Raw genomic sequence first — 19,878 nt, 5'->3', positions numbered from 1 at the left:
GTAGGTGTTAATCACTCGCTCTGTATGTTCACCCCTCACGGAGTCCCCAGCCAATCACAACCTGGTGGGGCCGTGTGACTGGTCAGTGCTCAGTGGGTGGGGCTTGTTGGGTACTAGCCAGTCTGACATTCTGACAAAATTTTCCTGTATGTGAACTAAGACCTGTCAGCTTTCAGTTCTGAACATCATTTTCAGTGTGCTGTTATCCATACTGAGAATTAACCCCCCCCTTTCCAGAATGACCACGCTCTGACTCTTTAGACAGCAGGGCATCGTGGCTGGTGACATCATCGCATGTCTGCCCAATGCCACTGCCGTAGGGAATGTGGTTCAAGGAGGATGGGAGGATGGGCACGTATGTGGGTGCATTATAAAGGAGGTGTTTTCAAGCATAATGTCGCGATTTGGTGTGCCTACGTTTCGACTCCTGGGCTACATTTAAATTCCAATTTGCATTAACAAATAAATCCCAGATTTTCATATATTTTTCTCCTTTTGAAAGAGGCCTATGCAAAACACACACACACACACACACACACACAACGACACACCTACATCTGTTCAACTGTCAGATCCTTTTTTTGCACAGCCGATCGTCCTGTCAAACTGTTTTATTGTCTTTGTTAATGGCTGTGGGAGGATCGTTGGAGACGATCTCTGTCTGGGTCCATTTGCTCTATCAGCATCGTGAACCGAAGCTGCACTGCAGGTACTGGTGACAAGCGCTGTCTCCATTACAGCGCGCCTACGCCTCCGTGTGCATGTGAGGCTGCACATCCACGGCTTAACGTCAAGTGTGCGTCTGCTGGCGGGGAGAGGCTGAGGAGGGAGGTGGATCCGCTCCGTGTTTTGTATGGCACAGAGCATCTGAGGAGGGGGGAGAGGGAAGGGGAGGGGGCCGAAGGGGATGTCAGGGCAGTCAGGCGCTTTCAGACGCGTCAGAAGTCAGCAAGGTAGGCGCATCGGCGAGGGCGCTATAAAAGGCGGAAAGCGAAAAATAACATATATAGATACACAAATAGGACACGGGAGTATTTCTCATAAATAGGCAGCGCGGCGTTATGGGAGTGACGGGCACTCCAGGTTCCGCCGTTGGATGCCCGTCAGATGGACATGCACGGTAAAGGGGTCGCTCCGAAATGCGGGATATTCCGGCAAAGTCTCTAAGCGCAGACACATAGAACACAGTTATTCAGGCTGCGCCGAGTCTGCAGAGTGATCGGATCCCTGCCCGCGGTCCCCGGGCGGCTCTAGTCCGCATCTGGGTAATGCACTGCGGGTTCATACCGACCTGAGAGGCGCTGCAAGGAGAGCAGCAGGCGAAAGGGGACAAATGGGCTTGCATGCATCCAAAAGGACTGAACTATAAGGCGGGATAATTATCACCCGGCTTCTCCACCTGGACCAGAGAGATCGGATCCCCGCTCCCCTCCCCTCCCCCAGAAATACGCCAAAGCCTGGGCTCCAAGCGAAGACGCATCCTGCGGACATGCTGAACTGAAGCCGGTGCCCTGCTGCTCCGGCCCGTTCTCCTTTAAACCCCTTCTTTTGGATGAATTGAAAAGACATATCAGATCTGGGGCAAAGTGATGCCCTTCATCGTTAAACATATTTAACGACAAATTAATCGCCCAGCAAATAAACGCCATAAAGATAAATTCCCGTTTTTCGTCGCGGTTTCTTGTGTGGTATCTTGTTTTTTGTCTGTACATGTGTGTGCGCATATACACACTGCGGATCACGGCACCGAAATGACTCTTATTGCACGGCTGCCTTTTTAAGGAAAACCCGGAGCCGCTCCAGAAGAAATTAATGGATTGAGACGCACGACGAGAAACACCTCGGATTTTCGTGCAAGGGCACAAGGCAGGGAAACTAAGCTGTCATATATACATTTATATTTTTGCCGTGGATCCCAGAGCGACAAGTGGAACAGCAATTTATTAAAACCAGCCGTGTTGTTGCGTTTGATGCAGGGTCCCTTTGCTGTTTGCTATAAATGTTATATTTTCATATTATAATGTGTCGTTCTCAACCCACTTCGTTAAACGATAGCAAACATCGACAATGATTTTTTCTCAGCCCAACATGTCATTTACATTCAACTGAAATGGACTGCGGAGGAAGCTGTTCTTATCATAATCATTATTTTGCCGATATTACGCTTTGAACAGTTGTCATTGCTCGTTCGATAAGAAAAATCTAAAACCTAAATGCAAGACAATCCATTACTCTGGCGGCTAATAGCTGTCAGGTCTTTTGAGCGCATGTTATGAAAAATAAAATGAAATAATCACAGTCTCCTGCTATGTCGAATATCTTGCCGCCGCTCGCTCTTTTTTTTGCAGAGGCGATTTTTCTCGTCTCACGGGCTCACGGCTACGCCTGGAAGATAGTAGCTTATTAATTTTTCATCTTTATGCATCAGCAAGAAGAAAAAGCAAAAGAGGAGAAAACAGCGGATAAGCAAAGAGGAGGAGAGGGGGCGGCGGGGACGGACTGAGAGAGACCAGGAGAGAGAGCGGAGGAAGAATGAATGAGATGCGCCGGGCGTCGTAGGAAGGAGCCTGGAGGAATCGAGGTAGGACGCTGGGGGTAACCCCGATTTGCCGTGTCACACCGGGCGTGTAAAAAACGACAGAAATGTGATTTTGCCAGCTCGTTTGCTATCGCGTCGTGGCCTGCAGGGGCCCGGGCGACGGTCGGGTCGCACACGGAATCTTGGCCGTGTGATACTGGCTCGTAATGCGCCACGTTTCGGGTCAGAATCGGCAGCGGGGGCCTCTTGCGCTGCGTGAGCGTTTCCTTAATGCCTGGGAGGTCCTCTTTCCCATGCATATATACAGTATATATCTTATATATTATTGCCTTTATTTGTGACAGTTCGCGCATATTTATCTATGTAAACAATGTTGCCTGATGTATGAAAATGATTCACAGCGGCTAAGCATACAGACACGTGCAAAGCTCCCATTGCTTTTATATATATATTCATATATATGGGCCATTACTTATAAATCAAAGTAACTGCGAGCGTTCATGTTGTAGAACTAGGAAACGAATGAAGCGTTTTGCGATCTGTATGATTGTCACCGGGTCTGGGTTTCTGGGGAAGGGGGTGGCGCTGACAGGAGTCCCTGTACGGGGAAGGGATGGGAAAAGCACCGCAGAGGGTGAGCACGGTAAGGGGGGGCAGCGCACAGATAAATAGGCGCGTTTTGTTAACACGCAGGTGACAAACCACGTGTCAGGGAAGGCGACCCGAAAAGCCGCTGCTGGGCGCTGAATGAAGCTGAATGAAACTCGCACACGTCCGTCCTGATTCCGGTGTGATTTCGCCGCTTTCAGACTCGCGCATGACGTTTCAAATGGCGCAGAACAGGCGCCTTATCTTTTTGAGCTTTTACCGAAAATGCATTGAGTGGCTGCTGGGAGGGTAAAGATGGAGCAAATAGGGGGCCAAAATCCGGAGAATCCTAACAGTGAAACGGGCACAGATGTAGGGCAGCAGGCTTGAACCCTGAGACCTCATTTACTCTACAGCAGTCCTGACGGTGCACTGTAAACAGACTTCAAGCACAGAGTTACCTCTAACAGAAACCCGCTTCCACACCATGCGTTAATCATCGCTAGTATATGCATGTTCTTATTTGGCTAAATATCTTAAATCTGGCTTGTTATACAGAGCAGGGACGAAGGAATTCCCCACAGCTGAAGCTTTGAGGAAAAAAAAACTGAAGCAGCAGGATAACAGTAATACATCCAGCTGAGGAATGTGAAGCTGTGAAAGATCAGCAGACTGGATGCCTAAAGGCTGTGAAGAACTTCCAGCTTTTATTTTGAAATGGTTCTCACAGATCTCAAACGATGATGTTTGAATGAGGGATGATCAGTCCTGACAGAAGGTGACGTAGTTTCAGAAAGGTCCGATATGGAGTGGAACTGCAGGTGAAGGTAGGTTTGGATACTATAAGGTTGATGTTGAACAGGTAAGGACAGTTTTGAATAGCTTAAGGTAGCTTAGGTGAAAGTCTGTTTTAAACGAGGTGGTGCTGTAGTTGTTAAGAGTAGATGGTGTAGTTTAAGATTGGTGTCAAATTGGGTGGTGCCGTAGGTAAGGATGGTGGTATTCAGGGTGGACGGTTTGGGTGGTGTTGCTGTAGGTCAGTAGTACCTATGGTGGATTTATTATTGTAGGGATTAAATGCATAAACACAGACTATCACAATCACTCATTTCCTCTGCTCCTGAAGAGGTCCTTCCCATTTCTGAAGTTCTTTCTCCCTATAACTTATCTGCTCCTCCCTTGGTTGTCACAGCTGCGTGAAAACAGGCTGCAGCCTTATAATCCCAAAGTCATGTCTCAGTAACAGTCACTGAGGATTTACGTCCCTCTATGTGTCTCTGGGTTAGAAAGCAGAATACGTGTAATCGAAGGCGTGTGGCGTGTCTGTTATGTAAGTGAGAGTCTGGGGGATGTACTTCACCTGAATTGCTTCAGTAAATATCCAGTTATTTAAACAGGCAAAGTCAGTAGCCGTCTAAAATCGCTGTAGGAGAGGAGGATGTGTAAATGCAATAAAAAAAGCAAACATAAGCATTGAAGGCAGCCTCTGATCCTGCTCCAAGTACATGCTGGGACTCCTCACTGTGATGGTTTAAAAATATGAGATATCAGGGAGCTAAACACAGGGGAGACGTTTCCCGGAGAGAATTCTGTCTAGGTACAGCAAAGGAAAAAGGAATCCGGCGATCAATAAGTGAAGAAATATTAATTCAGACATCAGACATCGAAGGAACATCCTTCTTTATGACTGCATTAAAAGAAAAAACAAAACGTTTTGGTTTATATCTTTTTTCCCTAACCAAAGGTGGTGGGCGGGGGTCCCTCATTACACAGGTGGTCTGTGGAGGTGTGTCTCTTGGGAAGACATGTAGGTGAGGAAAGCTTGGGGTCAGCCAGCATCCTGCACTCCAAAGCACTCAGGGTTAAGGGCTTTGCTCAAGTGCCCAAAAGTGTCATGGCTGCAATGCCAGCCACGGGATTCGAACATACAACCTTCTGGATTTAAGCTCAGGTTCCAAAAAGATCTCCTCCTGTTCCACCTCATCCCTGCACTTCCCTGTCCAGTCTTCGCTGAGCACAGCGCCTTCCAGCTATACCGTTGTTTTCTCTATGATTTCACTATTTTTCACCTCTCTGTCCCCGTTATCTTTTCTCTTATCCCTTCTATTTCTCATCTCCCTTCCCTCCATCTTTCTCATCCCCTCCTTTCCCACCACCTTTCTCTCTCCATGCCCTCCTTTCCTTCCATCTTTCTCTCTCCATCCCCTCCTGTCCTTCCATCTTTTTCTCTCCATCCCCTCTCCCTCCATCTTTCTCTCCATCCCATCCTTTCCTTCCATCTTTCTCTCTCCATCCCCTCCTTTCCATCTTTTTCTCTCCATTCCCTCCTTTCCATCACCTTTCTCTCTCATCCCTTCCTTTCTAACACCTTTCTCTCTCATCCCCTCCTTTCCCACCATCTTTTTCTCTCCATCCCATCCTGTCCTTCCACATTTTTCTCTCCATCCCCTCCTTTCCTTCCATCTTTTTTGTCCATCCCCTCCTTTCCCACCATCTTTCTCCATCCCCTCCTTTCCTTCCATCTTTTTTGTCCATCCCCTCCTTTCCCACCACCTTTCTCTCTCCATCCCCTCCTTTCCTTCCATCTTTCTCTCTCCATCCCCTCCTTTCCTTCAATCTTGATCTCTCCATCCCCTCCTTTCTCACCACCTTTCTCTCTCATCCCCTCCTTTCCTTCCATCTTTTTCTCTCCATCCTCTCCTTTCCCTTCATATTGCTCCCTCCATCCCCTCCTGTCCTTCCATCTTTATCTCTCCATCCCCTCCTTTCCCACCACCTTTCTCTCTCCATCCCCTCCTTTCCTTCCATCTTTCTCTCTCCATCCCCTCCTGTCCTTCCATCTTTTTCTCTCCATCCCCTCTCCCTCCATCTTTCTCTCCATCCCATCCTTTCCTTCCATCTTTCTCTCTCCATCCCCTCCTTTCCATCTTTTTCTCTCCATCCCCTCCTTTCCATCACCTTTCTCTCTCATCCCTTCCTTTCTAACACCTTTCTCTCTCATCCCCTCCTTTCCCACCATCTTTTTCTCTCCATCCCATCCTGTCCTTCCACATTTTTCTCTCCATCCCCTCCTTTCCTTCCATCTTTTTCTCTCCATCCCCTCCTTTCCCACCATCTTTCTCCATCCCCTCCTTTCCCTCCCTCTTTCTCTCCATCCCCTCCTTTCCCACCATCTTTCTCTCTCCATCCCCTCCCTTCCCTCCATCTTTCTCTCCATCCCCTCCTTTCCCACCATCTTTCTCTCTCCATCCCCTCCTTTCCACCACCTTTCTCTCCATCCCCTCCTTTCCCACCACCTTTCTCTCTCCATCCCATCCTTTTCCTCCATCTTTCTCTCTCCATCCCCTCCTTTCATTCCATCTTCTCTCTCCATCCCCTCATTTCCCTCCATTTTTCTCTCCATCCCCTCCTTTCCTTCCATCTTCTCTCTCCATCCCCTCATTTCCCTCCATTTTTCTCTCCATCCCCTCCTTTCCCACAATCTTTCTCTCTCATCCCTTCCTTTCTAACACCTTTCTCTCTCATCCCCTCCTTTCCCACCATCTTTTTCTCTCCATCTCATCCTGTCCTTCCACATTTTTCTCTCCATCCCCTCCTTTCCTTCCATTTTTTTTGTCCATCCCCTCCTTTCCTTCCATCTTTTTCTCTCCATCCCCTCCTTTCCCACCATCTTTCTCCATCCCCTCCTTTCCCTCCCTCTTTCTCTCCATCCCCTCCTTTCCCACATCTTTCTCTCTCCATCCCCTCCCTTCCCTCCATCTTTCTCTCCATCCCCTCCTTTCCCACCATCTTTCTCTCTCCATCCCCTCCTTTCCACCACCTTTCTCTCCATCCCCTCCTTTCCCACCATCTTTCTCTCTCCATCCCCTCCTTTCCCACCATCTTTCTCTCTCCATCCCCTCCTTTCCCACCATCTTTCTCTCTCCATCCCCTCCTTTCCTACCATCTTTCTCTCTCCATCCCCTCCTTTCCCACCATCTTTCTCTCTCCATCCCCTGCCTTTCTGGAGCTGTAATGGCCGTCTGCATGCTATGCTTGTTTGTTCCAGCTCTGAATTCAAACAGACAAAAACCCCTCAGAGGGGAAAGCAGACCTCCAGACTACGGGGTGTCTGTAATCGCATGGACCCGCTGTGAAGCGATGAAGCTGCACACACACGCGTGGTACAGGCCGTCGCAAGGCACACCTGTTTAGTGACTTGGCACTTGCGACTTGTCTGTGTGTGTGACTCTGTGTGTGAGGAGTGTGTCAGTTGGGGAGCCAGCAGCACCCTAATTTGAGTCCAGTTAAACTGAGCTGGGCAGTGCTGACCCATGTCCCATCGGGCCTGAGTGTACATGCTGCTCACACAGAGATATGTATCTTGCTATTAGCCCAACTGGGCTCCGCATCCAGCACATGCAAGGATGTTGCTCTGTCTGCCCTCTTGGAACCTGAAACCACAGGCCAGCAGCTGCCTTGTAACTGCGCCATGATGCCAGAGAGACAGAGGGGAAGGCAGAGCCCATCTGTCCGTGGTGGGGAGCGGCGTCACACTAAGCCTCTCTGAGTGACCGCGAAGCCGGATCAAGCCATCCCTGTCTACTCCCCTGCCCCAGGCACCGCCAGGCACCAGATGCGCTCAGGGATATAGGCAGGCTGTTGTCAGTGGGGGCCTCGCAGCCCGGTTGTGGCGCCCCCCGGTGGTGAGACCCATCGACCTTGCTGGTCTGGATCGGTCCTTTGAAACCCGTAAATCCCCTTGTCCCGTCTGTTCGCCCCACCGTCGGTCGCCAAAGCAAGCACAGGACGGTGGAGGCGTGGTTGTTATGGAAACCCTCCAGCGCCGGTGCCACGCAACTCAGGGTCATTTTAGGGGCGGGTCACGCCTGCCGCTCGTCTGGAGGGGTAGCTGCTGGCTCTAGGAACCCCAGGTGTCCTGTAGCGGCCGGCTGTGGGCCTGAGGCCCCTTTGGGGTGGAGCCTTATATATCTTTCCTTTCCTTTCTCAGAAACATAATGTGCACTTTGCAAATCTGAGATGAATCTCAGAATGTGTTCTGCTGTTGTACCTTAAGTGAAGTATGTATGCTTAATGGGCTCTGTTACATAGATAGTACTGTGAAGATGCGCACAGAGAAACGGCTTGTGTGTCTGTGTTGGAGGAGAAACAGGGACTGTGGAGCTTGTTTGGATGTTTGGGGTTTTTACGGATATTAACAGCCAATGACATGTAGAAGTTTGATGATGCTTAACACATGTGTTAACACAGTGATGTTTAACACAGGTATCCATTGGGGGAGATGGGGGGGGGGGAGCTGTTTATATGTGTGAACAGGCGACCCCGTAGAGGGCTGGTGCATCAGGGGAGTGTAAGGGACAGCTGTGGGCTGAGGGAGGTGTGGAAAGAGAGAGGGGGTTAGGGAGAGGAGAGACAGAGGGAGCAGGAGAGGTAAAACAGCATGTGGGAGGGAGGGAGTAGGAGAAGGTAAAACAGCATGTGGGAGGGAGCAGGAGAAGGTAAAACAGTATGTGGGAGGGAGGGAGCAGGAGAAGGTAAAAGAGCATGTGGGAGGGAGCAGGAGAAGGTAAAACAGTATGTGGGAGGGAGGGAGTAGGAGAAGGTAAAACAGCATGTGGAGGGAGCAGGAGAAGGTAAAACAGTATGTGGGAGGGAGGGAGCAGGAGAAGGTAAAACAGCATGTGGGAGGGAGGGAGCAGGAGAAGGTAAATCAGTATGTGGGAGGGAGCAGGAGAAGGTAAAACAGTATGTGGGAGGGAGGGAGCAGGAGAAGGTAAAACAGCATGTGGGAGGGAGCAGGAGAAGGTAAAACAGTATGTGGGAGGGAGGGAGCAGGAGAAGGTAAAACAGCATGTGGGAGGGAGGGAGCAGGAGAAGGTAAATCAGTATGTGGGAGGGAGCAGGAGAAGTTACAATAGTATGTGGGAGGGAGGGAGCAGGAGAAGGTAAAAGAGCATGTGGGAAGGAGGGAGCAGGAGAAGGTAAAACAGTATGTGGGGGGAGGGAGCAGGAGAAGGTAAAACAGCATGTGGGAGGGAGGGAGCAGGAGAAGGTAAATCAGTATGTGGGAGGGAGGTAGCAGGAGAAGGTTAAACAGCATGTGGGAGGGAGGGAGCAGGAGAAGGTAAAATAGCATGTGGGGGATGGAACAGGAGAAGGTAAAACAGCATGTGGGAGGGAGGGAGCAGGAGAAGGTAAAAGAGCATGTGGGAGGGAGGGAGCAGGAGAAGGTAAAAGAGCATGTGGGAGGGAGGGAGCAGGAGAAGGTAAAACAGCATGTGGGAGGGAGGGAGCAGGAGAAGTTAAAACAGTATGTGGGAGGGATGGAACAGGAGAAGGTAAAATAGTATGTGGGGGGGGAGGGAGCAGGAGAAGGTAAGACAGCATGTGGGAGGGAGGGAGCAGGAGAAGATAAAACAGCATGTGGGAGGAGCAGGAGAAGGTAAAACAGTATGTGGGAGGGAGGGAGTAGGAGAAGGTAAAACAGCATGTGGGAGGGAGGGAGCAGGAGAAGGTAAATCAGTATGTGGGAGGGAGGTAGCAGGAGAAGGTTAAACAGCATGTGGAGGGAGGGAGCAGGAGAAGGTAAAACAGTATGTGGGAGGGAGGGAGCAGGAGAAGGTAAAATAGTATGTGGGGGGGAGGGAGCAGGAGAAGGTAAGACAGCATGTGGGAGGGAGGGAGCAGGAGAAGATAAAACAGCATGTGGGAGGGAGCAGGAGAAGGTAAAACAGTATGTGGGAGGGAGGGAGTAGGAGAAGGTAAAACAGCATGTGGGAGGGAGGGAGCAGGAGAAGGTAAAACAGCATGTGGGAGGGAGGGAGCAGGAGAAGGTAAGACAGCATGTGGGAGGGAGGGAGCAGGAGAAGGTAAAACAGTATGTGGGGGGAGAGAGGGAGCAAGAGAAGGTAAAACCGTATGTGTGGGGGAGGGAGCAGGAGAAGGTGAGACAGCATGTGGGAGGGAGAGAGCAGGAGAAGGCAAAACAGCATGTGGGAGGGAGGAGCAGGAGAAGATAAAACAGAATGTGAGAGAGAGGGAGCAGGAGAAGGTAAAACAGTATGTGGGAGGGAGGGAGCAGGAGAAGGTAAAACAGCATGTGGGAGGGAGGGAGCAGGAGAAGGTAAAACAGTATGTGGGGGGGGAGGGAGCAGGAGAAGGTAAGACAGCATGTGGGAGGGAGGGAGCAGGAGAAGATAAAACAGCATGTGGAGGGAGCAGGAGAAGGTAAAACAGTATGTGGGAGGGAGGGAGTAGGAGAAGGTAAAACAGCATGTGGGAGGGAGGGAGCAGGAGAAGGTAAATCAGTATGTGGGAGGGAGGTAGCAGGAGAAGGTTAAACAGCATGTGGGAGGGAGGGAGCAGGAGAAGGTAAAACAGTATGTGGGAGGGAGGGAGCAGGAGAAGGTAAAATAGTATGTGGGGGGGAGGGAGCAGGAGAAGGTAAGACAGCATGTGGGAGGGAGGGAGCAGGAGAAGATAAAACAGCATGTGGGAGGGAGCAGGAGAAGGTAAAACAGTATGTGGGAGGGAGGGAGTAGGAGAAGGTAAAACAGCATGTGGAGGGAGGGAGCAGGAGAAGGTAAAACAGCATGTGGGAGGGAGGGAGCAGGAGAAGGTAAGACAGCATGTGGGAGGGAGGGAGCAGGAGAAGGTAAAACAGTATGTGGGGGGAGAGAGGGAGCAAGAGAAGGTAAAACCGTATGTGTGGGGGAGGGAGCAGGAGAAGGTGAGACAGCATGTGGGAGGGAGAGAGCAGGAGAAGGCAAAACAGCATGTGGGAGGGAGGAGCAGGAGAAGGTAAAACAGAATGTGAGAGAGAGGGAGCAGGAGAAGGTAAAACAGTATGTGGGAGGGAGGGAGCAGGAGAAGGTAAAACAGCATGTGGGAGGGAGGGAGCAGGAGAAGGTAAAACAGTATGTGGGAGGGAGCAGGAGAAGGTAAAACAGTATGTGGGAGGGAGCAGGAGAAGGTAAAACAGTATGTGGGAGGGAGGGAGCAGGAGAAGGTAAGACAGCATGTGGGAAGGAGGGAGCAGGAGAAGGTAAAAGAGCATGTGGGAGGGAGGGAGCAGGAGAAGGTAAGACAGCATGTGGGAGGGAGGGAGCAGGAGAAGGTAAAACAGTATGTGGGAGGGAGCAGGAGAAGGTAAAACAGTATGTGGGAGGGAGCAGGAGAAGGTAAAACAGTATGTGGGAGGGAGGGAGCAGGAGAAGGTAAGACAGCATGTGGGAAGGAGGGAGCAGGAGAAGGTAAAAGAGCATGTGGGAGGGAGGGAGCAGGAGAAGGTAAGACAGCATGTGGGAAGGAGGGAGCAAGAGAAGGTAAAACCGTATGTGTGGGGGAGGGAGCAGGAGAAGGTGAGACAGCATGTGGGAGGGAGAGAGCAGGAGAAGGAAAAACAGCATGTGGGAGGGAGGAGCAGGAGAAGGTAAAACAGAATGTGGGAGGGAGGGAGCAGGAGAAGGTAAAACAGCATGTGGGAGGGAGGGAGCAGGAGAAGGTAAAACAGTATGTGGGAGGGAGGGAGCAGGAGAAGGTAAAACAGTATGTGGGAGGGAGGGAGCAGGAGAAGGTAAAACAGTATGTGGGAGGGAGGGAGCAGGAGAAGGTAAAACAGCATGTGGGAGGGAGCAGGAGAAGGTAAAACAGTATGTGGGAGGGAGGGAGCAGGAGAAGGTAAGACAGCATGTGGGAGGGAGGGCAGGGAGGGAGCAGGAGAAGGTAAAACAGTATGTGGGAGGGAGGGAAGGAGCAGGAGAAGGTTAAAACAGTATGTGGGAGGGAGGGAGCAGGAGAAGGTAAGACAGCATGTGGGAGGGAGGGAGGGAGGGCAGGGAAGGAGCAGGAGAAGGTAAAACAGTATGTGGGAGGGAGGGAAGGAGCAGGAGAAGGTAAAACAGTATGTGGGAGGGAGGGAGCAGGAGAAGGTAAGACAGTATGTGGGAGGGAGGGAGCAGGAGAAGGTAATACAGTATGTGGGAGGGAGGGAGCAGGAGAAGTTACAATAGTATGTGGGAGGGACGGAGCTGGAGAAGGTAAAACAGTATGTGGGAGGGAGGGAGCAGGAGAAGGTAAGACAGCATGTGGGAGAGAGGTAGCAGGAGAAGGTAAAACAATATGTGGGAAGGAGGGAGCAGGAGAAGGTAAAACAGCATGTGGGAGGGAGCAGGAGAAGGTAATACAGTATGTGGGAGGGAGGGAGCAGGAGAAAGTAAAACAGTATGTGGGAGGGATGGAGGGAGGGAGGGGAGGGAGGGAGCAGGAGAAGGTAAAATAGTATGTAGGAGGGAGGGAGCAGGAGAAGGTAAGACAGCATGTGGGAGGGAGGGAGGGGAGGGAGCAGAAGAAGGTAAAATAGCATGTGGGGGGATGGACCAGGAGAAGTTACAATAGTATGTGGGAGGGACGGAGCTGGAGAAGGTAAAAGGATGTGGGAGAGAGGTAGCAGGAGAAGGTAAAACAATATGTGGGAAGGAGGGAGCAGGAGAAGGTAAAACAGCATGTGGGAGGGAGGGAGCAGGAGAAAGTAAAACAGTATGTGGGAGGGATGGAGGGAGGGAGGGGAGAGAGGGAGCAGGAGAAGGTAAAATAGTATGTAGGAGGGAGGGAGCAGGAGAAGGTAAGACAGCATGTGGGAGGGAGGGAGGGGAGGGAGGGAGCAGGAGAAGGTAAAACAGTATGTGGGAGGGAGCAGGAGAAGGTAAAAACAGTATGTGGGAGGGAGGGAGCAGGAGAAGGTAAGACAGCATGTGGGAGGGATGGAGCAGGAGAAGGTAAAAGAGCATGTGGGAGGGAGGGAGCAGGAGAAGGTAAGACAGCATGTGGGAGGGAGGGAGCAGGAGAAGGTAAAACAGTATGTGGGAGGGAGGGAGCAGGAGAAGGTAAAATAGTATGTGGGGGGATGGAGCAGGAGAAGGTAAGACAGCATGTGGGGAGGGAGGGAGCAGGAGAAGATAAAACAGCATGTGGGAGGGAGCAGGAGAAGGTAAAACAGTATGTGGGAGGGAGGGAGTAGGAGAAGGTAAAACAGCATGTGGGAGGGAGGGAGCAGGAGAAGGTAAAACAGCATGTGGGAGGGAGGGAGCAGGAGAAGGTAAGACAGCATGTGGGAGGGAGGGAGCAGGAGAAGGTAAAAGAGCATGTGGGAGGGAGGGAGCAGGAGAAGGTAAGAAAGCATGTGGAGGGAGGGAGCAGGAGAAGGTAAAACAGTATGTGGGGGGAGAGAGGGAGCAAGAGAAGGTAAAACCGTATGTGTGGGGGAGGGAGCAGGAGAAGGTGAGACAGCATGTGGGAGGGAGAGAGCAGGAGAAGGCAAAACAGCATGTGGGAGGGAGGAGCAGGAGAAGGTAAAACAGTATGTGGGAGGGAGGGAGCAGGAGAAGGTAAAACAGCATGTGGGAGGGAGGGAGCAGGAGAAGGTAAAACAGTATGTGGGAGGGAGCAGGAGAAGGTAAAACAGTATGTGGGAGGGAGCAGGAGAAGGTAAAACAGTATGTGGGAGGGAGGGAGCAGGAGAAGGTAAAAGAGCATGTGGGAGGGAGGGAGCAGGAGAAGGTAAGACAGCATGTGGGAAGGAGGGAGCAAGAGAAGGTAAAACCGTATGTGTGGGGGAGGGAGCCAGGAGAAGGTGAGACAGCATGTGGGAGGGAGAGAGCAGGAGAAGGCAAAACAGCATGTGGGAGGGAGGAGCAGGAGAAGGTAAAACAGAATGTGAGAGGGAGGGAGCAGGAGAAGGTAAAACAGCATGTGGGAGGGAGGGAGCAGGAGAAGGTAAAACAGTATGTGGGAGGGAGGGAGCAGGAGAAGGTAAAACAGTATGTGGGAGGGAGGGAGCAGGAGAAGGTAAAACAGTATGTGGGAGGGAGGGAGCAGGAGAAGGTAAGACAGCATGTGGGAGGGAGGGCAGGGAGGGAGCAGGAGAAGGTAAAACAGTATGTGGGAGGGAGGGAAGGAGCAGGAGAAGGTAAAACAGTATGTGGGAGGGAGGGAGGGAGCAGGAGAAGGTAAAACAGTATGTGGGAGGGAGGGAGGGAGGGCAGGGAAGGAGCAGGAGAAGGTAAAACAGTATGTGGGAGGGAGGGAGCAGGAGAAGGTAAAAGAACATGTGGGAGGGAGGGAACAGGAGAAGGTAAAACAGTATGTGGGAAGGAGGGAGCAGGAGAAGTTACAATAGTATGTGGGAGGGACGGAGCTGGAGAAGGTAAAAGTATGTGGGAGAGAGGTAGCAGGAGAAGGTAAAACAATATGTGGGAAGGAGGGAGCAGGAGAAGGTAAAACAGTATGTGGGAGGGAGGGAGCAGGAGAAGGTAAGACAGTATGTGGGAGGGAGGGAGCAGGAGAAAGTAAAACAGTATGTGGGAGGGATGGAGGGAGCAGGAGAAGGTAAAATAGTATGTAGGAGGGAGGGAGCAGGAGAAGGTGAGACAGCATGTGGGAGGGAGAGAGCAGGAGAAGGCAAAACAGCATGTGGGAGGGAGGAGCAGGAGAAGGTAAAACAGTATGTGGGAGGGAGGGAGCAGGAGAAGGTAAAACAGCATGTGGGAGGGAGGGAGCAGGAGAAGGTAAAAGAGCATGTGGGAGGGAGGGAGCAGGAGAAGGTAAGACAGCATGTGGGAAGGAGGGAGCAGGAGAAGGTAAAACAGTATGTGGGAGGGAGCAGGAGAAGGTAAAACAGTATGTGGGAGGGAGCAGGAGAAGGTAAAACAGCATGTGGGAGGGAGGGAGCAGGAGAAGGTAAGACAGCATGTGGGAGGGAGGGAGCAGGAGAAGGTAAAAGAGCATGTGGGAGGGAGGGAGCAGGAGAGGTAAGACAGCATGTGGGAAGGAGGGAGCAAGAGAAGGTAAAACCGTATGTGTGGGGGAGGGAGCCGGAGAAGGTGAGACAGCATGTGGGAGGGAGAGAGCAGGAGAAGGCAAAACAGCATGTGGGAGGGAGGAGCAGGAGAAGGTAAAACAGAATGTGAGAGGGAGGGAGCAGGAGAAGGTAAAACAGCATGTGGGAGGGAGGGAGCAGGAGAAGGTAAAACAGTATGTGGGAGGGAGGGAGCAGGAGAAGGTAAAACAGTATGTGGGAGGGAGGGAGCAGGAGAAGGTAAAACAGTATGTGGGAGGGAGGGAGCAGGAGAAGGTAAGACAGCATGTGGGAGGGAGGGCAGGGAGGGAGCAGGAGAAGGTAAAACAGTATGTGGGAGGGAGGGAAGGAGCAGGAGAAGGTAAAACAGTATGTGGGAGGGAGGGAGGGAGCAGGAGAAGGTAAAACAGTATGTGGGAGGGAGGGAGGGAGGGCAGGGAAGGAGCAGGAGAAGGTAAAACAGTATGTGGGAGGGAGGGAGCAGGAGAAGGTAAAAGAACATGTGGGAGGGAGGGAACAGGAGAAGGTAAAACAGTATGTGGGAAGGAGGGAGCAGGAGAAGTTACAATAGTATGTGGGAGGGACGGAGCTGGAGAAGGTAAAAGTATGTGGGAGAGAGGTAGCAGGAGAAGGTAAAACAATATGTGGGAAGGAGGGAGCAGGAGAAGGTAAAACAGTATGTGGGAGGGAGGGAGCAGGAGAAGGTAAGACAGTATGTGGGAGGGAGGGAGCAGGAGAAAGTAAAACAGTATGTGGGAGGGATGGAGGGAGCAGGAGAAGGTAAAATAGTATGTAGGAGGGAGGGAGCAGGAGAAGGTAAGACAGCATGTGGGAGGGAGGGAGCAGGAGAAGGTAAAATAGCATGTGGGGGGATGGACCAGGAGAAGGTAAAACAGCATGTGGGAGGGAGGGAGCAGGAGAAGGTAAAACAGCATGTGGGAGGGAGCAGGAGAAGGTAAGACAGCATGTGGGAGGGAGGGAGCAGGAGAAGGTAAAACAGCATGTGGGAGGGAGCAGGAAAAGGTAAGACAGCATGTGGGAGGGAAGGGAGCAGGAGAAAGTAAAACAGTATGTGGGAGGGATGGAGGGAGCAGGAGAAGGTAAAATAGTATGTAGGAGGGAGGGAGCAGGAGAAGGTAAGACAGCATGTGGGAGGGAGGGAGCAGGAGAAGGTAAAATAGCATGTGGGGGGATGGACCAGGAGAAGGTAAAACAGCATGTGGGAGGGAGGGAGCAGGAGAAGGTAAAACAGCATGTGGGAGGGAGGGAGCAGGAGAAGGTAAAACAGCATGTGGGAGGGAGCAGGAAAAGGTAAGACAGCATGTGGGAGGGAAGGGAGCAGGAGAAAGTAAAACAGTATGTGGGAGGGATGGAGGGAGCAGGAGAAGGTAAAATAGTATGTAGGAGGGAGGGAGCAGGAGAAGGTAAGACAGCATGTGGGAGGGAGGGAGCAGGAGAAGGTAAAATAGCATGTGGGGGGATGGACCAGGAGAAGGTAAAACAGCATGTGGGAGGGAGGGAGCAGGAGAAGGTAAAACAGCATGTGGGAGGGAGGGAGCAGGAGAAGGTAAAACAGCATGTGGGAGGGAGCAGGAAAAGGTAAGACAGCATGTGGGAGGGAGGGAGGGAGGGAGGGGAGGGAGGGAGCAGGAAAAGGTAAGACAGCATGTGGGAGGGAGGGAGGGGAGGGAGGGAGCAGAAGAAGGTAAAAACAGCTGGTTGGAGGGAGAGAGGGAGCACAAGAAGGTAAACACTGGAAGAGAGGGAGGGAGCAGAAGAAGGTAAAACAGTGTGGGGGAGGGAGAGAGAAGGTAAAAACAACATGTATGTATGTATGTATTTATGTGTGTGTGTGTGTGTGTTGGGGGGGGCATGCTCTCCATTGTCCCTCACCATTACTGCTTGTCCAGAAGGTTCCACCAGCAAGTGGACAAGAGAAAATCGCAGTGACTAAATACTGCAGACCAGTCATTCTGGTCTTGTTGAGTGTGATGGCACCCTTGCAAACATTCCAGAACGTTCCGTCACTCAGCCGGTGCTGTATTGTACTCTGAGGGCTCCCACAGTGCACTGGGGTGGTGTTGCTGCAGAGAGCTTCAGCCCGTGTCTCCCCCGGTCATCTGGGGGAGCTTTGCATTCAATTAATGACGGTGTCTTGGGTCACAAATAAACAAATGGTAAATCGTTAGCGGAAGATTGTTCTCCAAATAAATGCATTTTTGCTGCCCATCTGGCTGTTCTTCACTTCTGTAGCCGTCCGTTAAAAATGTGTAATGCACGGTTTGTAGTGCGTCACCCCACACTCATCGACGTTTCTCATCTTCTTATCATTTTAATTTTATATGACAATAAGCGTATATATGGTTTATGTCGGTTATGTGCCTGTCACGCGCAGCTGCGAGTGGCCCCCGAGGCTGCCGCATGCCCGTTGCTGTTGATTAGAGGCCCAGCAGGAGTGCTAGCTGTTGGCAGGCGTACCCCTGTCAGCGTCGCCGTCTACCGGATCAAATATAACACTGCCTTCCATGGAGATTTGCAGAGCGGCGAAACCATGGATACCCATCGATTTGAATTTACACCAGTCAAAAAGAAAAAAAAACAAGTTAGAGAGCCACTGACTGTTTAGGGGGTCCATGTACCGAAGGGGCCCCTTCACACGTCCAGCGAAGCTGACAAACGGTTAATGTCTGGGACCGCATTACAGGAAACATCCTGCTGTTTTGTTGCTGGTTTACTTCATTTTCCATTTGAAAAGCCACCGTGATTAATTTGGTGCAGAGGTTAACGACCTGCGTTTATAACTTAATTAAGTGGGTGCTAGAGGGCTTTTTCCGGGTCTGAAGAGAGCGTGTGCCCGTCTCTGGCTGCATACAGCCTGGCTGTGTGATGCACACTGACCTGTTTCTTTCTGGCTCCACCACTAGGCTGCTGGAGCTGACGTTCTCCTGACTCTTTGGGTACACACACACACACACACACACACACACACACACACACACACACACACACACACACACACACACACACACACACACATACTACGTAAAACACACACACTTCTGTCCCCAAGCACAGGACATTTTCATCCACATGCAGTTGCATACAGAACCTCCTGATGTGTCTTCCATGCTCTGAAAGTAGATGTTCTGCAGGTTCTTTGAGATGGAGTGTAGTTTTGTGGGAGCCTGTGATAGAACATCAGTATAGGCTAAGGAGGGCAATAGTCACGCCTTTTAAGGTACTACAGGTGATTTCAGGTATTCATCTACTGTAAATAAATTATAATGAATTTTCATGTGGAAGGATAATCAGCTGCACAAACATGACAAAACAGCTTTTGATATAGAACCGAATGTGATGCATATAGTATTATAAAACAATAAGAAATCAGCATCATAACCCTGCAGCAGATATCAGTATTGATGGATGGATGGATGGACAGATGGAGAAAAAATAGCAGAATAGTGTTTTTTTTACCAGTCTAATGTGTGTGACTGAACCTGTATGTACGTGTGCGTGCATGTGTGTGTGTGTGTCCGTGTGTGTGTGTGTGTGTGTGTGAGTGGGTATACCTATCCTTATGGGGACACATTGTCCCCGTAACGTGATAAATATCAGTTGATAAATACCGGTTGATAAATAAAAACGTGATAAATACCGGTTTCCTGGTCCCCATAAGGGAAAACTCTATTTTATAAAAATTGGTGACTGATATGAAAAAACTAAAAATGCACAAACTCTTGTATTTTGCTTGGTTACTTATGGTTATGGTTAGGGCTGGGTGGGGGTTAAGGTTGTCATAGTTAGCGTTAGCATTTTTCCCATAGAAGTGAATGGATAAGGATAGGTATACCCTACATGTGCGCATGTGTGTGTGTGCATGTGTGTGTGTGTGCCACAAGTCTGTCTGAATGTAGATATTGAGTGGGTCACCGTCTGTGACCACAGACATGAGGACAGCGTGGGTCACCGTCTGTGATCAGGGACATGAGGACAGCGTGGGTCACCGTCTGTGATGATCAGGGACATGAGGACAGTGTGGGTCACCGTCTGTGACCACGGACATGGGGACAGCGTGGGTCACCATCTGTGATCAGGGACATGAGGACAGCGTGGGTCACCGTCTGTGACCACGAACATGGGGACAGCGTGGGTCACTGTCTGTGACTACGGACATGAGGACAGCGTGGGTCACCGTCTGTGATCAGGGACATGAGGACAGCGTGGGTCACCGTCTGTGACCACGGACATGGGGACAGCGTGGGTCACCGTCTGTGACCACGGACATGAGGACAGCGTGGGTCACCGTCTGTGATCAGGGACATGAGGACAGTGTGGCTCACCGTCTGTGATCATGGACATGAGGACAGTGTGGGTCACCGTCTGTGACCTCGGACATGAGGACAGCATGGCTCACCATCTGTGACCAGGGACATGAGGACAGCGTGGCTCACCTTCTGTGACCACGGACATGAAGACAGCGTGGGTCACCGTCTGTGACCACGGACATGAGGACAGCGTGGGTCACCGTCTGTGATCAGGGACATGAGGACAGTGTGGCTCACCGTCTGTGATCATGGACATGAGGACAGTGTGGGTCACCGTCTGTGACCTCGGACATGAGGACAGCATGGCTCACCGTCTGTGACCACGGACATGGGGACAGCGTGGGTCACCGTCTGTGACCACGGACATGAGGACAGCGTGGGTCACCGTCTGTGACCACGGACATGAGGACAGCGTGGGTCACCGTCTGTGACCAGGGACATGAGGACAGCGTGGGTCACCGTCTGTGACCACGGACATGAAGACAGCGTGGGTCACCGTCTGTGACCACGGACATGAGGACAGCGTGGGTCACCGTCTGTGACCAGGGACATGAGGACAGCGTGGGTCA

At 51.3% G+C, this 19,878-nt stretch overlaps 1 protein-coding gene across 8 annotated transcripts in view; it reads left to right on the top strand.

Annotated features, from left to right (window-relative positions):
* The first annotated feature begins 903 nt into the window (after positions 1-903).
* LOC125741608 (adhesion G protein-coupled receptor L1-like) overlaps positions 904-19,878 on the top strand; it is a 119,860-nt gene continuing 100,885 nt past the window's right edge. For all 8 annotated transcript variants that reach the window (XM_049012763.1, XM_049012762.1, XM_049012761.1 and 5 more), the window contains exon 1: positions 904-2,581. The gene's annotated coding sequence lies outside the window, so the exon portion shown is untranslated. The remainder of the gene's footprint in view (positions 2,582-19,878) is intronic.

Source organism: Brienomyrus brachyistius, chromosome 5 (assembly GCF_023856365.1).
Source record: "Brienomyrus brachyistius isolate T26 chromosome 5, BBRACH_0.4, whole genome shotgun sequence".
In the NCBI taxonomy this organism is placed as follows: domain Eukaryota; kingdom Metazoa; phylum Chordata; class Actinopteri; order Osteoglossiformes; family Mormyridae; genus Brienomyrus; species Brienomyrus brachyistius.
The sequence above is the reverse complement of the archived record's forward strand: the minus strand, read 5'-3'. Positions and strand labels throughout refer to the sequence as shown.